The sequence below is a fragment of the Plecotus auritus genome (genome assembly GCF_963455305.1).
Source record: "Plecotus auritus genome assembly, chromosome: 5".
NCBI classification, from domain to species: domain Eukaryota; kingdom Metazoa; phylum Chordata; class Mammalia; order Chiroptera; family Vespertilionidae; genus Plecotus; species Plecotus auritus.
The window spans coordinates 44,052,073-44,069,551 of record NC_137776.1 but is presented as its reverse complement, the minus strand read 5'-3'; the positions used below and the strand labels follow the sequence as shown (position 1 = coordinate 44,069,551).

General features: G+C 41.5%; 1 protein-coding gene across 6 annotated transcripts in view; it reads right to left on the bottom strand.

The window, feature by feature from the left end:
* NFE2L2 (NFE2 like bZIP transcription factor 2) overlaps window positions 1-17,479 on the bottom strand; it is a 152,286-nt gene that overhangs the window by 6,298 nt on the left and 128,509 nt on the right. The window lies entirely within an intron of this gene.

Sequence of the window (17,479 nt, the reverse complement as noted above, 5' to 3'; positions counted from 1 at the left end):
GGGAATCGAACCGTGGTTTATAGGTCGACACACAACCACTTAGCAACACTGGCAGGGCCATTCTAGCCTTAAACAGTATAACCTATAGCAGGAGTGGGGAACATCCGGCCCTTGGGCTATATAAGGCCTGAGAAATCATTTGGTCTGGCCCTGCCAAGGCATTAGGAGTGATTTAATTAACTGGCCAAATATAGTGGGCTTTTTATTTTATTTATTTAATTTATATTTTTATTGATATCAGAGAGGGAGAGAGAGATAGAAACATCAATGATGAGAGAGAATCATTGATTGACTGCCTCCTGCATGCCCCCTACTGGGGATCGAGCCCACAACTCGGCATGTGCCCTTGACTGGATTCGAACCTGGGACCCTTCAGTCAATAGGCCGATGCTCTATCCCCTGAGCCAAACCAGCTAGGGCAAGCAGGCTTTTTAAGTTGACAATTTTGTATGGCCTGAGAATGATGTTATAACTATCCAAATGGCCCTTGGCAGAAAAAAGGTTCCCCACTCCTGAAAAACACATGATAGGTATAGTTAAAGCAACACCTGTAGTCTTTAGGATAAACCTGTTTAAAGTGAAATCTATTAAGGGCTTCCTATATGTCAGGCATTGTTCTAAGTATTCTGCATATACAAACTAGTCCTCAAAACAACCACATAAAGATAACATATCCCCACTTTACAGATAAGAATAATGAAATTGAGAGAGAAGGGAGACTACTAGAAAGAATGGCTGGGAGAGACATGCACCGGGCAGCTGCAATCATGGACTGACTCATGCTTTTTAAACTATTAGCCTGGACTAAAAATATAAAATCTGATCACTGGCCAGTGGTTCCTAAATTGGACAGGGTATAAAATCAATCCATTGTTTCAGATACTTTGCTTTGACAGTGTGAAGTGGCCAGTTTACTGAAGGCTGGATTGAGACATGTCACTTGGATCATTTTCCTGGCCACAAGCAACAAAATAAGCAACGTAGGAGCGTTCACGCTGTCTTCTCAGGGAGCTCCCCATTAACAAATCATTGGAATAATTTCCATTTTAAAATAATTTGTTTCCATTTTAATGGGCATGTTTACCCAAAGGTCATGTGAAAGACAAAGGCCCAGGTAAAATTTCGGTTAGGTTGGGTCATATCTTAGTGAATCTAGATACAGCAGAACATCTTATCTAGATTTTTACATTTACTAAATGCTAGCACTAAAATACATGATCTCACAATCTCAACTGAACCCCAGTCTGTATAAAATAGGTAGTACCTTTCCTACCCATCTCAAAAACTGATGCAGAATGTGCACTGAGGTATTCAGAAGATCAATAAAAGAGAAACCAAATACTTGTCCTAGCGCCTGGGGACCACTCAGTACATACATCCCTCCCTCACTTTCCCCACATAGCCTAGGCCTGGGGCTTCTCCTTAAGAGATCCCAGCCCCTGCCCAGTATGGTTCAGGTGGTTGAGCATCACCCTGTGCACTGAAGGGTTGCCGGTTTGATTCCCAGTCAGGGCACATACCCAGGTTGCAGGTTCGATCCCGTTGGGGAGGATATGGGAGACAACCAATTAATGTTTCTCACATAAATGTTTCTCCCTGCCTTCCATTCTCTCTACAGAAAATCAATAAAAACATATCCTCGGGTGAGGATTAAAAAATAAAAAGATCCCAGGATAAGAACCAGTATCCAGTTTTTGTTTTTTTAATATATATTTTTATTTATTTCAGAGAGAAGGGAGAGAGAGAAACATCAATGATGACAGAGAATCCTTGATCGGCTGCCTCCTGCATGCCCTACACTGGGGATCAAGTCCACAATCCAGGCATGTGCCCTTGACTGGAATCAAACCCGGGACCTTCAGTCCGCAGGCCGACACTCTATCCACTGAGCCAAACCAACTAGGGCTGTGTCCAGTTTTGCCTTTTCATAAAAGAACTGAAAGAGCACTTGAAGCAATTTACGTTGGGAACACTCACAAATCTGACTATTCCAAAGTATCCCTAGAATGGCTGGAGGAAAATTTCAAATGTAATTTACTCAAAAATTATTGGCGGCAATCACACCAAGAGTTTGAATAACTCTATTTCTTTTTTTCTCCCTTCCCACCGGATGAGATGTCTTTAGTGGGTTCAGATGGTTTAGCTATAAATTTAATATAATTATTCCATCCCACCCCTGATCATACAGATATTGGATCAAATGAGACATGTGAAAGCACTCTATAAATGTAAAGCACATGCAAATACTGTTATGCATCTGAAAGTGGTGAGTCCTGCTACTAGCTATACGTGAGACCAAACTCCAGGCTATAGGATAATCAAGTTGTGGACTAATTATAGTGAGTTCCACAACTTCATTATAACAAAGCAATGAAGCTATCTAGTTCCTCAGGGAAGGTCTGAAATCTGAGAAATTTCCATGTGATCAGGAAAGGACATCTTGATGAATCCTTATTAACAGGAAAAATAAACAATGAAATAAGTATCATTTGAATCAGCTCCTGAGCACCTGTTCTCATATCTGATCTCCAACAATGAGGACCATGGGGGACAGAGGACTCCTACAGCCATAGCATACTGTGTCTGCCACGCATGCCACCAAAAGATGTTTCAAGTGACACCTGGGCAGCCTTCGTTGAGATCACGATGAGCCCCAAACAAGTTGCAAAGTGTTCTCAGAGGCTTCCTCTGTGTTTGTTTTTATGTAATGTTTAGTCTTGCTATGAAAGGTTTCTAGAAGAAAACTGCTTTTGAAAACAAACAGTTGTTCTGCTCAAATCTAGATTGCAGCAACAATGGGTTTCTTGTCATAGCCTTAATATGTAATACTCTGTTACTCAGATTTTTCCCCAAATTTCAGAAGAAAAACACCTGTAGGGATCTGATACTGCATGAAATACTCAAAGCTTTATGTTGGAAATGAGAACAGTTTGTCCACCCAAGGCTCAGTGCCAGGGAGCCCCACAGCCTCAGGACTATGTGTGTCCTACGCTCACTTAACAGGCAGTGAGCGTTTCCTATAAGGAGCCCTGTGACTAGGCACATGACTTCTTCCACAAATGACCCATCCTGGCAAAGCTGAGCACCCTCGAAGAGGAAACAGTCCGGGTGGAGCCCGTAACAAACAACATGACATTGGTCAGAGGGAAGGGAAGTGCCTAAGGAAGAACTGAAACTATGCTTCTGCACGTAAATCCCAGGCACTGAGGAAGTACAGCTGTCTCTTCCCCTCTAAGCGCCATGCAAAATGGCAGATAAGAAGGGTTTGGGGACGGAGGGGAAAGCAGGGGAATGGTTTGTACAGCATCCCAACAGGTATTTCCTTAAGATGAAAGCTTTCCAAGGGCAAGGCAGGCGCTGGCTGTGAACCTTCACATGCCACATGGAGCCAATTCTGCAGCCACTTAGTGTCTGAATTTTTGCTGTTGTCCTTTAGTGATACCTGACTGTATTCCAAATTATGTTACTAGCTGGTCTGAGACAAAAGACGGCTTTATAGGAAACATAGGGTGAGGGCATGAGTGGGCGGGGGGGAAGAGTGAGGGGCTAAGGACACATATGTAATACCTTAATCAATAAAGAAAAAAAAGAAATGTTTGACAATTCCCATGAAATTGTCAACAGAAATACTCATATTTAACACATATACAGTATATCATCATTTGCCATCTGGATAATCTGTTACATGTTTTATAGGAAATCTGAAGTTGGACAACTAACTTGAACCACTTTAAAACAAACATCTTTGTTCCAGGATAAACAGAAGAAAGGCTTTGAACACAGAATCCCATATTAAATATGTTTTTTTGCAAGCCAATTTTAGTGCCTTGAACAAACCAGCATTTAGCATGCTCAGAAAATCCTCCCAAAATCAAAAAAGATAAAGCAAAAGTGAAAATACCAAAAAAGATATCACAACCTTCTCCTAAATTAAAGCAATCCAGTAAACAGGCTTTGGAAAGTATTTGAAATGAAATATAAGGGCTAAGACAATGTTATTCCTTCTTAAAATCATGTATTTTCATTAAGAAAATAAATCATTTTTTAGAACATTTTTAAAATTGATTTCAGAGAGGAAGGAAGAGGGAGAGAAAGATAGAAACATCGATGGGAGAGAATCATTGATTAACTGCCTTCTGCATGCCCCATACTAGGGATAGAGCCCGCAACCCAGGCATGTGACCCGACCAAGAATTGAACCGTGACCTCCTGGTTCATAGGTCAATGCTCAACTACTGAGTCATGCTGGTCAGGCTAAATCTTAATTTGTTCCTTTGAGATCTGGTCATCCAAATATTAATCACTACCATTCAGAGTCTAAGTTATACCTGGTAATGTTTTTTCCCACACATTTCAGTCTTTGTATTATGCCCAGGTTGTTAGATTATTTACTTAAAAGTTAAATCTGATCTAATATTTTTTCCATAGAAGCTACTCAATTTTTTTTTGAGCAAAACCGGATGGAACATGAATCATATCCTACCACATTAGGGTATAAACCAAATGAAAAGCTATAGCCTACAAAAACAACCGAGGGCATGCCTGAATTTTGCAGAATTGGTAAAACAACAAAAAAGTTCTCCTTGATTCAAAAGGCTGTTCCTTACAGTTACAATCCTTACTAAATAAAGTAAAATGACACCAAGCAAGTGTATTTTTAAAATACAGCTATCTCGCTGATGACCATTTTGCTTTATAAATATTTATCTACCTGTTTACTTCTCTTTGCTTCTCTCTCATTGCTTCATTACAAGGTACACAACACAATGTCAATCATTTTCTCTGTGAGAATTCTAGAGAGGGCAGATGACAGTTTACTCTTTATAGTTATCCAAGATTCAAGTACTTTTGGTTCTACTGGATGGATTTGCAAACTTTTACACATATTACTTCAATAATTGTGAACTAGGTGATTTAAAACAAAAAAATCACGGGGGGAGGTGGAGGAGGGTATAGGGGGAATAAATGGTGGTGGAAGGAGACTTGACTTGGGGTGGTGAACACACAATACAATGTACAGGTGATGTGTTATGGAATTATGCAGCTGAAACCTGTATAATTTTGTTAACCAGCATCACCCCAATAAATTAAAAAAAACTAACATTGCCCCGCCAGTGTGGTTCAGTGGTTAAACATTGACCCATGCATCAAGAGGTCACCAATTTATTCCTGGTCAGGGCACATGCCTGTTGCAGGCTCCATCCCCAGTAGGGGGCGTACAGGAAGCAGCCACTTGATGTTTCTCATTGATGTTTCTATTTCTCCCTCTCTCTTCTTCTCTCTCTAAAAATCAATAATAAAAAAAGCAAATTTTAAAAATAAATAAACTAAGAAATCTCCCTGATTCCCCCCCGCACCCCCAATATAGAGTACAAATGTTGTTGATGGAAAGGCCTTCCGGCCATCTAAGTCAAATGTAAATGTCACCAGGTTTGTTTCTGTGTAATTACAGCTCCATTTAAAAAAATAACTGACCTAGCAACTAGTTATATATGTCAACAGAGACTCCTAATGGTAGTAAAAGTTACCACTAATCCAAGTTTTCCTTCTAGAAAAGTCCAAGGATTACTTCCCTAATCTTCAACAACTAGAGATTTTTAAAGCATAAAAATAATCAAACACACACCAAGAAACGAATTGTTCAACAAATGAAAACCCTAAATCACAAATTTGCTATTCCCTGGTTGTAGAACCATCCTGCTGCCCTTTTGTTTTTCAACAAGAAAGAGGTCCAATTTCCTCCGTCTGACATGTTGTTCTGTACACTTTCATGGGCTGCGTCCTGTTCACAAACAAGTTTCTTAGCAATGATTCAATCTAAGAAATATGACACCGCCAGTTTACTGGAACTCACCCATTACATTTGTCTGCAAACTGCAAAGCCTGATGCAAAGATAAAGCAAGACTGGAAAGTGACTTAGAATAGGAACTTGGGTTATTTACTTTCCCAAGACACACACAAGTAGTGGGCCCAAAATAAATCAGAAAGTTACTTTCCAAAATAGTAGGTGATCCCCTCCTGCAACCAAAAGTGCATGGATCTGATGTTTCCATGAGAAGTTTCATGCCTGGATTCCAATAGAGCAGTGATTTTCAATCTCTCTCATCTCATGGCACACATTAATTACTAAAATTCTGTGGCACACCCAGAAATATATTTGTTGGCAATCTGACAAAAATAATAGGTATAATTTTGATTCATTCATACCGGACAGCTATTGTTGTGTTGGCTGTTAACAATTTTTAATTTGACAATCTAAGGGAAAAGAGGTTGGTGCCCATGACTAAATAGGTATTGAATGTTTCAAAAATTATTGCGGCACACTGGTTGAAAATCACTGCAATAGAGTGATTTTTAGAATATTTCTTGTTGGTTAGTATCTATCTCAGCAGGATGCTGCTGCTAGCTCTCAAGGGATTTATGTACGGGTTACCACTACAGTAAAACCTCGATATAATGGACTGAATAATTCAAGCGAGGGGAAGTCCGTTAAAGCCAAAAGTCCGTTATGTAATAAAGCAGGTTCTCCGAATGTGTATGTTAAAAAATTGACAAATTAGTGTACCTGTTTTTACTTATGTAGACACGTTTGTATAATTAAAATTAAGTATGTATGAAAAGTTTAATTTCACAGAAAAGTTTTCTGTATGTATTACAGTAATGTTAAATTTACAACGAATAGGCCTATTAAATCCATGCATTCACCAGTCACCAGGAGTAAACAAATCTACCTGGCTGGGGCTCGGCTTAGTGCAAGTCGAAATATTGGCTGGCACTCAGCCGGCAGTGGTTAAAACTGCTGTAGAAAATCATACCATGTGACAATGGAACCAATTACTGCTCTCAATTCAGTGTAATCACGTGTTAATCATTCCCAGAACATTGTTTAGAAGTGGGAGACTCTTGGATTTAAATATGTAGACTATAGTTGTAGATATGCAATATTTATTTGTGCCGGTGAAATTACTACAGTGTTTTTTCCCCAACATATGGCCTATTTGCTAAAATTTGTTAAAAATAACAGTGAATTAATAACAAAAAAACTGTTAATTTATTATAAGCAAATCTTGTTTAAAAGCATTTTAAAATTAACAGGGTGTTGCCCAGCCAGTGTATCTCAGTGGTTGAGTGTTAACCTATGAATCGGGAGGTCACGGTTGGTTTGATTCCTGGTCAGGGCACATGCCTGGGTTGCAGCTCGATCCTCAGTGTGGGGAGTGCAGGAGGCAGCTGATCAATGATTCTCTCTCATCATTGATGTTTATATCTTGCTCTCCCTTTCCCTTGCTCTCTAAAATCAATAACTATATATTTTTAAAAATTAACAGGGTGTTAATTTTCACATATGACATACGGACTAGAAATTTTGTCTCATATCTGTTGAAGTCCACAAAAGGTTTTACTGTACTTTGCCAAGAGAATGACTTGGTTTGATAAGCAAATTTTAGGATATATTTTTCTAATCTCTTCCCCACTTTTGAATAAGCCAGTTCTGGATGCTGTCCTCCACATAAGAAAAGAGCCTTTGTGTGTAGGTCTCCCATTACTATTAGAATGATTCTCCAGGGAAACACACACACAGGCACCCACCATTATTAGCACCAGAACCTTCAGAAGCGTTGGGTCTAACTCCCTAACCTACTGTAACTTATGTACACTGACATTAAGTGGGTGTGGACTAATGAGGTGACTCACATATCCATTTTGAGCCCAAACAGCCCTACCTGGCCAACCTTGTGTGCCCTCCTCTACAGGGTACCCCTCTCCCGCCCCCCATCGTGAGGGAGGGCAGTGCTCCAGCATGCTCAAACACTTCTAAACTCCGAGTGATCCTTTACCTAATTTGGGTCCTGCATTTGTAGAAAGCAATTATTTATTTCAATCTTAAAATTCCTTTTTCAGATTTAACTGCCTACAATTAGCTCTTTTCCTAAAAATTTAAATTCTTTATTGTAGCTTTTTTTTTTTTAAGATACATTTTTTATTGATTTCAGAGAGGAAGGGAGGAGAGATAGAAACATCAATGATGAAAATCATTGATTGTCTGCCTCCTGCATGCCCCCTACTGGGGATTGAGCCCACAGCCTGGGCATAGGCCCTTGACCAGAATCAAACTAGGGACCCTTCAGTTTGCAGGCCGACGCTCTATCCATTGAGCCAAACTGGCTAGGGCTACAATTATCTTTAACAACAACAACAAAAAAAGAAACTGTCAGGACAGTCATCCAGGCTTGGGGGACAAGTACTATATGAAATTTGTTGCTGTTAGCCAAAGACTTGTGTGCCTGTGGTGGTACTAAACACTGGTGTTAATGATGATTTTTAAATATGTATAATATATTTGAATATAGAGAGAGCCTATTTAAAATACTTAGCTTCCTTTAAAAAAAACAACAACTGCAGGTCCTGTTAAAATATGTTCCAAGGGGTTTAATTTTCTTAGTGTGAACTTTTAAAAGTATAAATTATTTCTTGAAATAATAAGCTACTAATGGCTAAAATTTAATTTTACCAGAATGGTGGTAGTTACAGTAAAGGTGGTGATCAAGATCAACAAGATTAGTATACATACAACTCTAAATGGATCATTAATCCATATACCCACCTAATACATATGTAGAAATCACCTCTCAGGTGCCAGGGATTGTGCGAGGTGCTGAGAACACAGAGATGAAAAATGGTCTCTGATCTTAGTTTTGAGATGTGATAAGAAACTGTAAGAGCTAAGGCATCACTAAACTGCACAGAAAGACCTCACATGGGAGTGACAACTGACAAAGTACAGCAGTCACAACCTTATGAGCATCCTACCTAGTAAACCAAGGGTTAAGCCTGGTTTTCCAAAGGTCTAGTGCAGTGGTCGGCAAACCCATTAGTCAACAGAGCCAAATATCAACAGTACGACGATTGAAATTTCTTTTCAGAGCCAAATTTTTTAAACTTAAACTTCTTCTAACACCACTTCTTCAAAATAGACTTGCTCAGGCCGTGGTATTTTGTGGAAGAGCCACACTCAAGGGGCCAAAGAGCCGCATGTGGCTCGCGAGCCGCGGTTTGCCGACCACTGGTCTAGTGCAAGCCAACATCTAATAGCAAAGGAGGTTACAGAGGTGGCGAGGACACAAAACAATGAATACATCCCCACCATATGCATTCTTGGAGGCAATATTTTCCTCAGAGGCTCAGCTTTCCAGTGCAAGGAAAATTCTCATGTGCAAAGAGACTTCCTCCTGGCATTTGGACTTTTCGGTCAGTATGACTCATCGCAGCCAGGATGGGGATTACTGCTACTGCCACACTGTCACGGAATGCTACAGCTAGAAGGGACCAGCGGACCCACATAGACAGCCCCTTGAATTTTTCAAATAGGAAGACAGGTCTAGAGGGTGCAATGACTTGAGCCAAGGTCTGAGGTCAAGGATTTCAAAATCACCTTTGGTCTACTTTCCTGCTTTTACAACTCATGCCACGTTATTTGGCAGAGGGAAAAAGATATGTTTTTGAATTAGGATCTCTTGCTCCAGCTTGCCAGCCTCCGGGTACCTAACAGCCTCTATTAAAGCAGGCGTGTTCTCGGGCCGTCCCTATCTCATTTGAGCCTCACTGAAGCAGTAGGAGGGAAGGTGCTTTACTTTTATTTATGGATGAGCACATTTAGGTTTTGGGCATTGAGCAACCTTGCCTGGAATCACATGTCTAGCAACTAGCAGAGCCAGGACTCAATCCAGAACTGTTTCTGAGCCTGGCAGGCTCTTCTCATGCTGTGGTGCTACTCTTGGTATTCACACAACAGGACAAGGTCTGGAAACTGGTTTAGCCCCAGTACCCTCTCCCCAAGCACAGCACTAAGACTTGGAAGGCAGCCTTCTTGACACCCAGACCTGCCTGCCCTGAAGACTTATGGGTAAATCAGGTCAACGAAACTGAATAAGGAGAGCTTAGCATATATTAATCCTTCCACAAAGCCAGTATTTTATACTTTACATGTCTTATCTGGGCTTTCTTACAATGGTCTGACTAAGCTGTAAACTCCTGGCTATATCTTCTGTGAATAGATATTCATTATTCAGATGTATTATAATAATAATATTTAACAATTTAATTATGTAATCAGTCCCTTGTTGGGCTTTTAAGTTATTCCTAATCTTTTGCTATTACAAACAATACTATAATGAGTATCCTGTCCATAAATCATTTCATAATGTGTGAGGATACCTGCAGGATAAATATGTAGAAGTGGAATCATTATGTCAAAGAGTATATGCATTTTAAATTATGATGGATACTGCCAAATAGCTCTATACAGAGTTGTACCTTTTACATTCACACCAGCCATGTGTGAAAGTGACCATTCCCCAACTTATGTGTCCTTTACACCTTGCATCATATTGGCACATGGTACCCACTCAATAAATACATATTAACTGTCTATAAAGATCTCCTGTGTTAATTCCAGAATCATTTCAAAATTAGCCCTTCCCACTATCTTTTAACAATAAAATTAAGGCTAAAGAAGAGAATAATCCTCACATTCAGAAATGTCAATTGGCCAGAGGACAGCATTCTTTAATCACCAGTCCATGCCCAGCCTTGCTCCAGCCAAGCTAAGCTAGGTTGGTGACTTTGGAGCTAGTAGAACAGTGGCAAGGACAAGAAACGTAGAGGCCGTGGTGCACACAGATAAGAGAGAAGATGGGCAAAGTCTCAACAGGTGAAACACTCAATCATAACAGGCAAAATCAGCAACCTCAGCCCTTCTAACAGATAAGGTAAACTTCAAAGAAAAAGCAAGTCCAGCCAGGATGACCCATTTACCAACTCATTAAAGAGCCATTCTTTCTAGGGATGTGTTTCTCAGGAACAGATGTTTGTTGGCCATTAAATTACATTTAGAATGCATAACTGACTAAGGAGAGCTGACAGTGATCTTGGAGATCATAGTCCAAAGCCCAGGTTTATGAATGAGGATCCTGAGGCCCAAAGATGCTAAATGGGAACCAGCCCTGGGTCTCATCTGACTGAGCAGAACCCAGGAGGCGTCATCTGGTCAACCCAATACAAATTAGATTTTAAACTAGACTTTCCTATTACCATTTTATTAATTAAAGATTCATGAACTATTAGGAATTACTCTGAAAACAGACCTTTGCAAAACTGTTACATAGGATTTGATCCTGCAGCCAAATTACTGGCCTATGAAACTCTGTTATTAGGAGAAACCAACCAATGTTTGACCCTCTCTTTTCTGTAGAAAACTTTCCTTCCCACACCCCCAAAGCTCAATACAATCTGGCTAAGAGCCTTGCAGCGCTAAGCCCCTTCAGACAGATCTCTGTTACCAAGAGCAAAAGTGGCTCAAAATTAATGTGGAGCCCTAAGAACTCCCAAATCACGGGGTCAAGGCCATGTGCCGCTAAATGCACATTCCAGATTGACTCATCCAAAGGCTCATAGACCAGTGCAACCCAAGGAACAGTTCTACATCTCCCTGGAGAAAGAAAGCCCTTGGGGACACCAACCCTTACATGTGCAGTGCTTTAAGAGCACACCGCACCTGCATCATGATGTGGCATTTGCAGTAGCAGCAGTCCTCCTCTAAATCTGATGGACAAACCCATAAACCAAATCACCACTTAGTATGTCATAATGCCTCCCTTTGCTTCTCTACTCCTCAAAATGTAAGTCAGATTCTGGTTTGCTCCAAGAGTGTTCACTGTAGTTGTTGGTGACTATTTCCTTTAAATCAGTTTTGCTACACTCCTAGGAAAACAATAGCATAAAACAGGCTTAACACTTTTACCAAAGGTTCTCAGACAATCTAACCGAATAATAAACACATGAAGTCAAGCCCTTAGTCTTCTCAAGGACAAAAGCTGTGAGTTTGTCTGCTTTAAAATCTCTGGCTTAAGAGAAAAGGACTTAAGTTAAAATCTGAAAGCCAGTTGTATGGAGTGTTCTAAAGTAAATTTTCACACAAAATGTGGGAATTATTTTTGCCTTATTAATATTCCCCATGAAAGTATCATTATTCTACCCAACAAAAATACACATCAAACACATAACTGGATCACACTGTTCACTGGTGGGCACAGCACAAAAAGTTTTTACTTACCAATTATAATACTTTCTTTTCTTTAGTCTGGATTAGGTGGAAGCTTAAGTCCTTTGCAACCCTGATGCCCACCATGTTCCAATACCAAGTAAACCCAGGACACAAAGCAATAGGGTACAAAGAACATCAGATCCCAGTCCCGTCTGAGATTAGGTCATGCCATTTTATTAATTTTTTTAATGTTTTTTAAAATTGATTTTTAGAGAGAGAGGAATGGAGAGGGAGTGGGAGGGAAACAGAGAGGGGGCATCCTTCCGGGGACCAAAACGTTTCAGGTTTGATTCCCGGTCAGGGCATAAACCTAGGTTGCAGGCTGGATCCTCAGTTGAAGCCTTCACATTAATCTCTCTTACAATGATGTTTCTCTCTCTCTCTCTCTCTCTCTCTCTCTCTCTTTCTTCTTCTTCTTCTTCCTTCCTTCCTTCCTTCCTCCCTCTCCCACTCCCTCCCTTTCTCTCTAAAGTCAATAAACATATCCTTGGGTGAGGATTTAAAAAAAAAAAGTTGCTAATGACAATGTCTTTGGACAGTGCAATTCTGCAGAAGCCTTTGGAGTGAGCCCTCCACACTCCTTAGGAGGGAATTCTGTTGAACCCAACTCTTTTGTTTTATAATCTACTTCCTGAGGATACAGTGGGAACATAAACCCTTTCAAACTACACTAGGTAGTATTTATACTATTTTAGCAATTATTTGTAGAAATCTACCTCAATGACCTGAAAGTACTCTGTGAATCTGAATTACTAAGAGGGCTCCAAATGACTAAATGAGTCATCTTAACATTCTTCAGCAAAGTTGTGGTCCATGATTCTTTATTGCAAAGGTCATCTAATGACTGAGTAGAAATTAAGGGGCATTAGGTGATGGGAAAAGTGTTATCTGTCCCAACTAAAGATATGAATAATCCTGAGTCTGGAAATGATATTTCAACTGCTTTCAGATGTATGCATTTGAAAATGCACAGTACCCACTTGTTGCCAATTGCCTGGCAGCTATTTGGAGTTCTTAAAAAGGAAATTATAACTAGTGAATATATCATATTACATTCACTTCAAATAAGTTCAGGAATCTTATTTTTCCCTTAATGTAAATCTTTTCAAATAACCCACTAAATAAATATGTAAGAACAGTGCTTACTTAGTGAGCCTTCACATTAAAATTTAAGAATGAAAGATCACAGTGCCAATATTTTAAGTCCAGATTCAAGACAGGTATGGAACAATCCAAGTAATAATAATGGCTACCACTTATTGTGTACTTTCTATGTGCTCAACACTATTCCAGGCACTTTTATTCATTATCTGTTTTGCTCATAACAATCTGTGAGGTGGGTAGTAGTATTATCGTCACCCTTTTGGAGTAAGGGAACCGGAGCATGGAGAGGTAAAGTAATGTTGCCTGAAGACCTCCATCTAATAAATGGTGACAATGAGATCCAACCCAGGTTTATATTACAGAAGCACTCGCCTAGCACAGGCTCTTGCTTCCGAATAATCTCAGCCTCTTGAAGGGAGTAAAGAATACTAGCTTAGGAAGACCCACGGGGTGCCAGTTAGGGCTAGATTTGGCCTAACCACCTAACCTCACTGTGCTGTTCCTGTAAGGGAAAACCCAGACAGAATACACATTCTCACAGAATTTTTTTCATATGAAAAAACATCATGCAAATACCCCGTAGAAGTACAGGGCAACTCAGGGGTGAGGTATTAATACTATTAATAAATTCAACTCCTATTGCAGATGTCAAATGAACATGAGAAGCATCTAATTTTCAGGCTTCTGAGTCTAACCACATACAAAAAATAGGTGAGGTCCTAACTTGCTTATGTATCAGACATCTGCATGGCAATAAGAGGGTGGTGAGGGTAAAAAGTTTTCAGCCGTGTCATCTCCCCGAGGGTCTTACAGGGATCTTTTCCTTTATTTTTAAGGTCAGTTACTTTTAGGTAGTTATTACTAAAGAAACAAGACTAAGAGAGGGTGTGGGCTTTGGAAGAAGGCAAGGCCACAAGGGTCAGCTCGGTCCATGTTGGGATTTAGCCTTCCACTAATGCACTTCTACTCTCCAAACTCACTCTGTTCGTACAGCTTGCCTGTGGACACTATTCCGTTTCCAGGCCTAGAGCCCCAGGATAAGGAATTCTGCCACATGTGAAGGAGTGTATCTGGGAAGGAGTTCAGTGAGATGGCTCATCAATCCACATAAGTACAGGGGATCCAGCAGACAAGCCGAGGGTCCCACCGGGAAGCTGGGCAGTGTGTAGCCCTCTGCTGTCCTAGGGCACACATTAAGGCCTCGCTAAGGATCGGTTTTCTGTTTGAGGACCTTTCAGTTGCCACAACAACCAGGCCCTCACATGTGACCAGGGACATGCATATGGAAGACCACAGGAGAGTGAGAAGTTTATAGCAAGGAGCAAGAAGAGGCATGGATGTTTATGCTGTTACATGGCTAGAATTCAAGGAGGTAATCTAAGATGACCTCCACATATTCGAATATCCTTGACAAAAAGGAAATGGGACAATAATCACAGCCACCACGTGCTGAACGTGTACTGTGTGCTCCATCTTGTGCCCAGTTCTTTTCTTCATTTAGGAATGTTGTGATGTAGACTTCAGCCGCAGCTTATAGAAGATAAAAAAGGCACATCCCACTGTAAAATCTATCAACTTAACCTCTCATGGCCTGAGTTCTTTGCCTATAAGAGAGGGACAATGCTCCCTACCTCACAGGGCAGAACAAGGAATGCACATGACAAAACCAGCTTGTTCAAGGACTCAGCACCTCGCCCAGCCTAGTGCAGGGCCTAAGAGGCAGCAACTGCCATCACCAACACTGTCAGATGCCCACCTCTGCTAGCTCGGGACTTACAAGCAAAGCCCCTGGGAGGGAATAGCGAGGATACTGCTTTTTCTTTCCTTGGGTGATTACTGCCAATCATTGGGACTGGCAGCCAAGGATGAGACTGTCAGAGGTGACTGAAGACAGTAAAAGTAAATCAATCTCAGAAAAGGACAGAAAAAGAGAAACTCCCCCTGTGCATCCTGAAGAAAACAATCCACCCTCACAGCAAAACAGCATTTTCTGGCTTGTCCTCCTCTCCTGCATCAGTGGAATTAGTACATTGGCAGATGGGGTTCTGTTACACAGCACTAACAGGGCATGCAAATTTAAGCACAAATGGTTGTGTCCTGGGGCCAAAATTAGGAGAATGGACTCACCTCCAAACTTTAAAAAAATTGGTTTTAAACAGTTAACAAAGGTACAGTTTAGAGTTAGAATTAGAGATCCCAATACGTGTGCTGATGCCAAGCCGAATCAACTGCACTCACACACAGAAGAGCCCCCTCACCCTCTCTCTGCCTCCAACCTCAATTCACAGGCCATCATAACTCCCGGTCCACATCCACTTCATGTGTCTTGCCCTTTCCAAAACCTCCCATGATTTCCAGCTGCCTTGTGTACTTGCAACGCCATACACAGACACTTGAAGGCCCTCTACAGACCCCAAAATAACCTTTCCAGCCCTAGTGACCCAATATGCAGCCACAGCCCATCCAGCTGGTGCCTGCAGCTTGAGCCAAGTGAAACCCAGAGCTTATAAAAGAATCCAGTTAAAATGCTACCTCTCCTCTGTACAGTCATGAAGCTGTCATATATCACAGAGGAGCTTATATGAACACAAAGTTCCTAAAGCGCAGTAATAGACTCATGCTCATGTTTATTGAGCAATTACTATCAATTAAGTTCTAGGCATAGTGCCAGACATCAGTTACAAAAATGAATAAATGACAGTCCCTATCCTAGAAGAAGTCATACCTTAAGCAGAAGGATAAAGATGTAAAGTAATTTATAATCATTATGATATGAAGCATGCCCTATAACCCAGGTGGGTACAGAGCAAAGGGATCGATTAATGAGAAGGGTCAATTTGAAAAGCAAATGTCCTTCAAAGAGGACAACATATTTGCTGCATTATCTTGGAAGAGCAAAATAACTTCACGCCTTGAAAGTTCCCCAGGGTGTGTAAATACCTAATAAATATTTGCAGAATGAATAAGTGTACATTTATACCCAGAATTCAGTATTTTCTTTGTATACTTAGGATATCTGGGATTAAAGAGTTCTAATTATCAAAGTAACAAATGTATCATGTTTAATATAATTTATGACCCAACTATTAGTCATAGAAAAGTATTTAACTTCATTTACAGTATCGATACTTCAAATTATTCTTTGGGTACTCTACTAAAAACAAAGTATTATATTTTAGAACTATAAATGCACACTCCAAGTTAACAATGAAATTGATTTTTTGAGAGAACATGATAGTATCTTCAAATACCCATTAAAGAATTTTGTAATTTGGATTAATATAATAAAAGAGTAATATGCAAATTGACTGTCACTCCAAGACACAAGATGGCCGCCCCCATGTGGTCAAAGATGGCTGCCCCCATGTGGACACAAGAAGGCCACCACAAGATGGCCTGCAGGGGAGGGCAATTGTGGGTAGTTAGGGTTGACCAAACCAGCAGAGGAGGGCAGTTGGGGGTGACCAGGCCAGCAGAAGAGGGCAGTTGTGGGTGATCAGGCAAGCAGGGAGGGCAGTTAGGGGCAATTGGGCCGGCAGGGGAGGGCAGTTGTGGAGGGGACCAGTCCTGCAGGGAGGGCAGTTGTGGGGGGGGGGGGGGACACAGGCCTGCAGGAAAGGGCAGTTGGATCAGGCCTGCAGGGGAGGGCAGTTGTGGGCGATCAGGCTAGCAGGGAGGGTAGTTAGAGGTGACCGGGCTAGCAGAGGAGGGCAGTTGGGGGAGACCAGGCCAGCAGGGGAGGGCAGTTGGGGGGGACCAGGCCTGCAGGGGAGGGCAGTTGGGGGGGACCAGGCCTGCAGGGGAGGGCAGTTGAGGGGGGGGACCAGGCCTGCAGGGGAGGGCAGTTTGGGGAGACCAGGCCAGCAGGGGAGGGCAGTTTGGGGGGGACCAGGCCTGCAGGGGAGGGCAGTTAGGGCCAAACAGGCTGGCAGGGGAGGGCAGTTAGGCGTCAATCAGGCTGGCAGGGGAGTGGTTAGGGGGTGATCAGGCTGGCAGGCAGAAGCAGTTAGGGGCAATCAGGCAGAGGCAGGCGAGCGGTTGGGAGCCAGCAGTCCTGGATTGTGAGAGGGATGTCCGACCACCCGTTTAGGGATCGGGCCTAAACGGGCGGTCAGACATCCCTCAAGGGGTCCCAGATTTCATAGGGTGTAGGCTGGGCTGAGGGACATTCCCCCCCCCCCCCCCCCCGTGCACCGGGCCTCTAGTTAATTAATCAATACAAATGTTGATTAAGTGTATTGTATTAGAGAACACATTATTTCCCTCAGAAA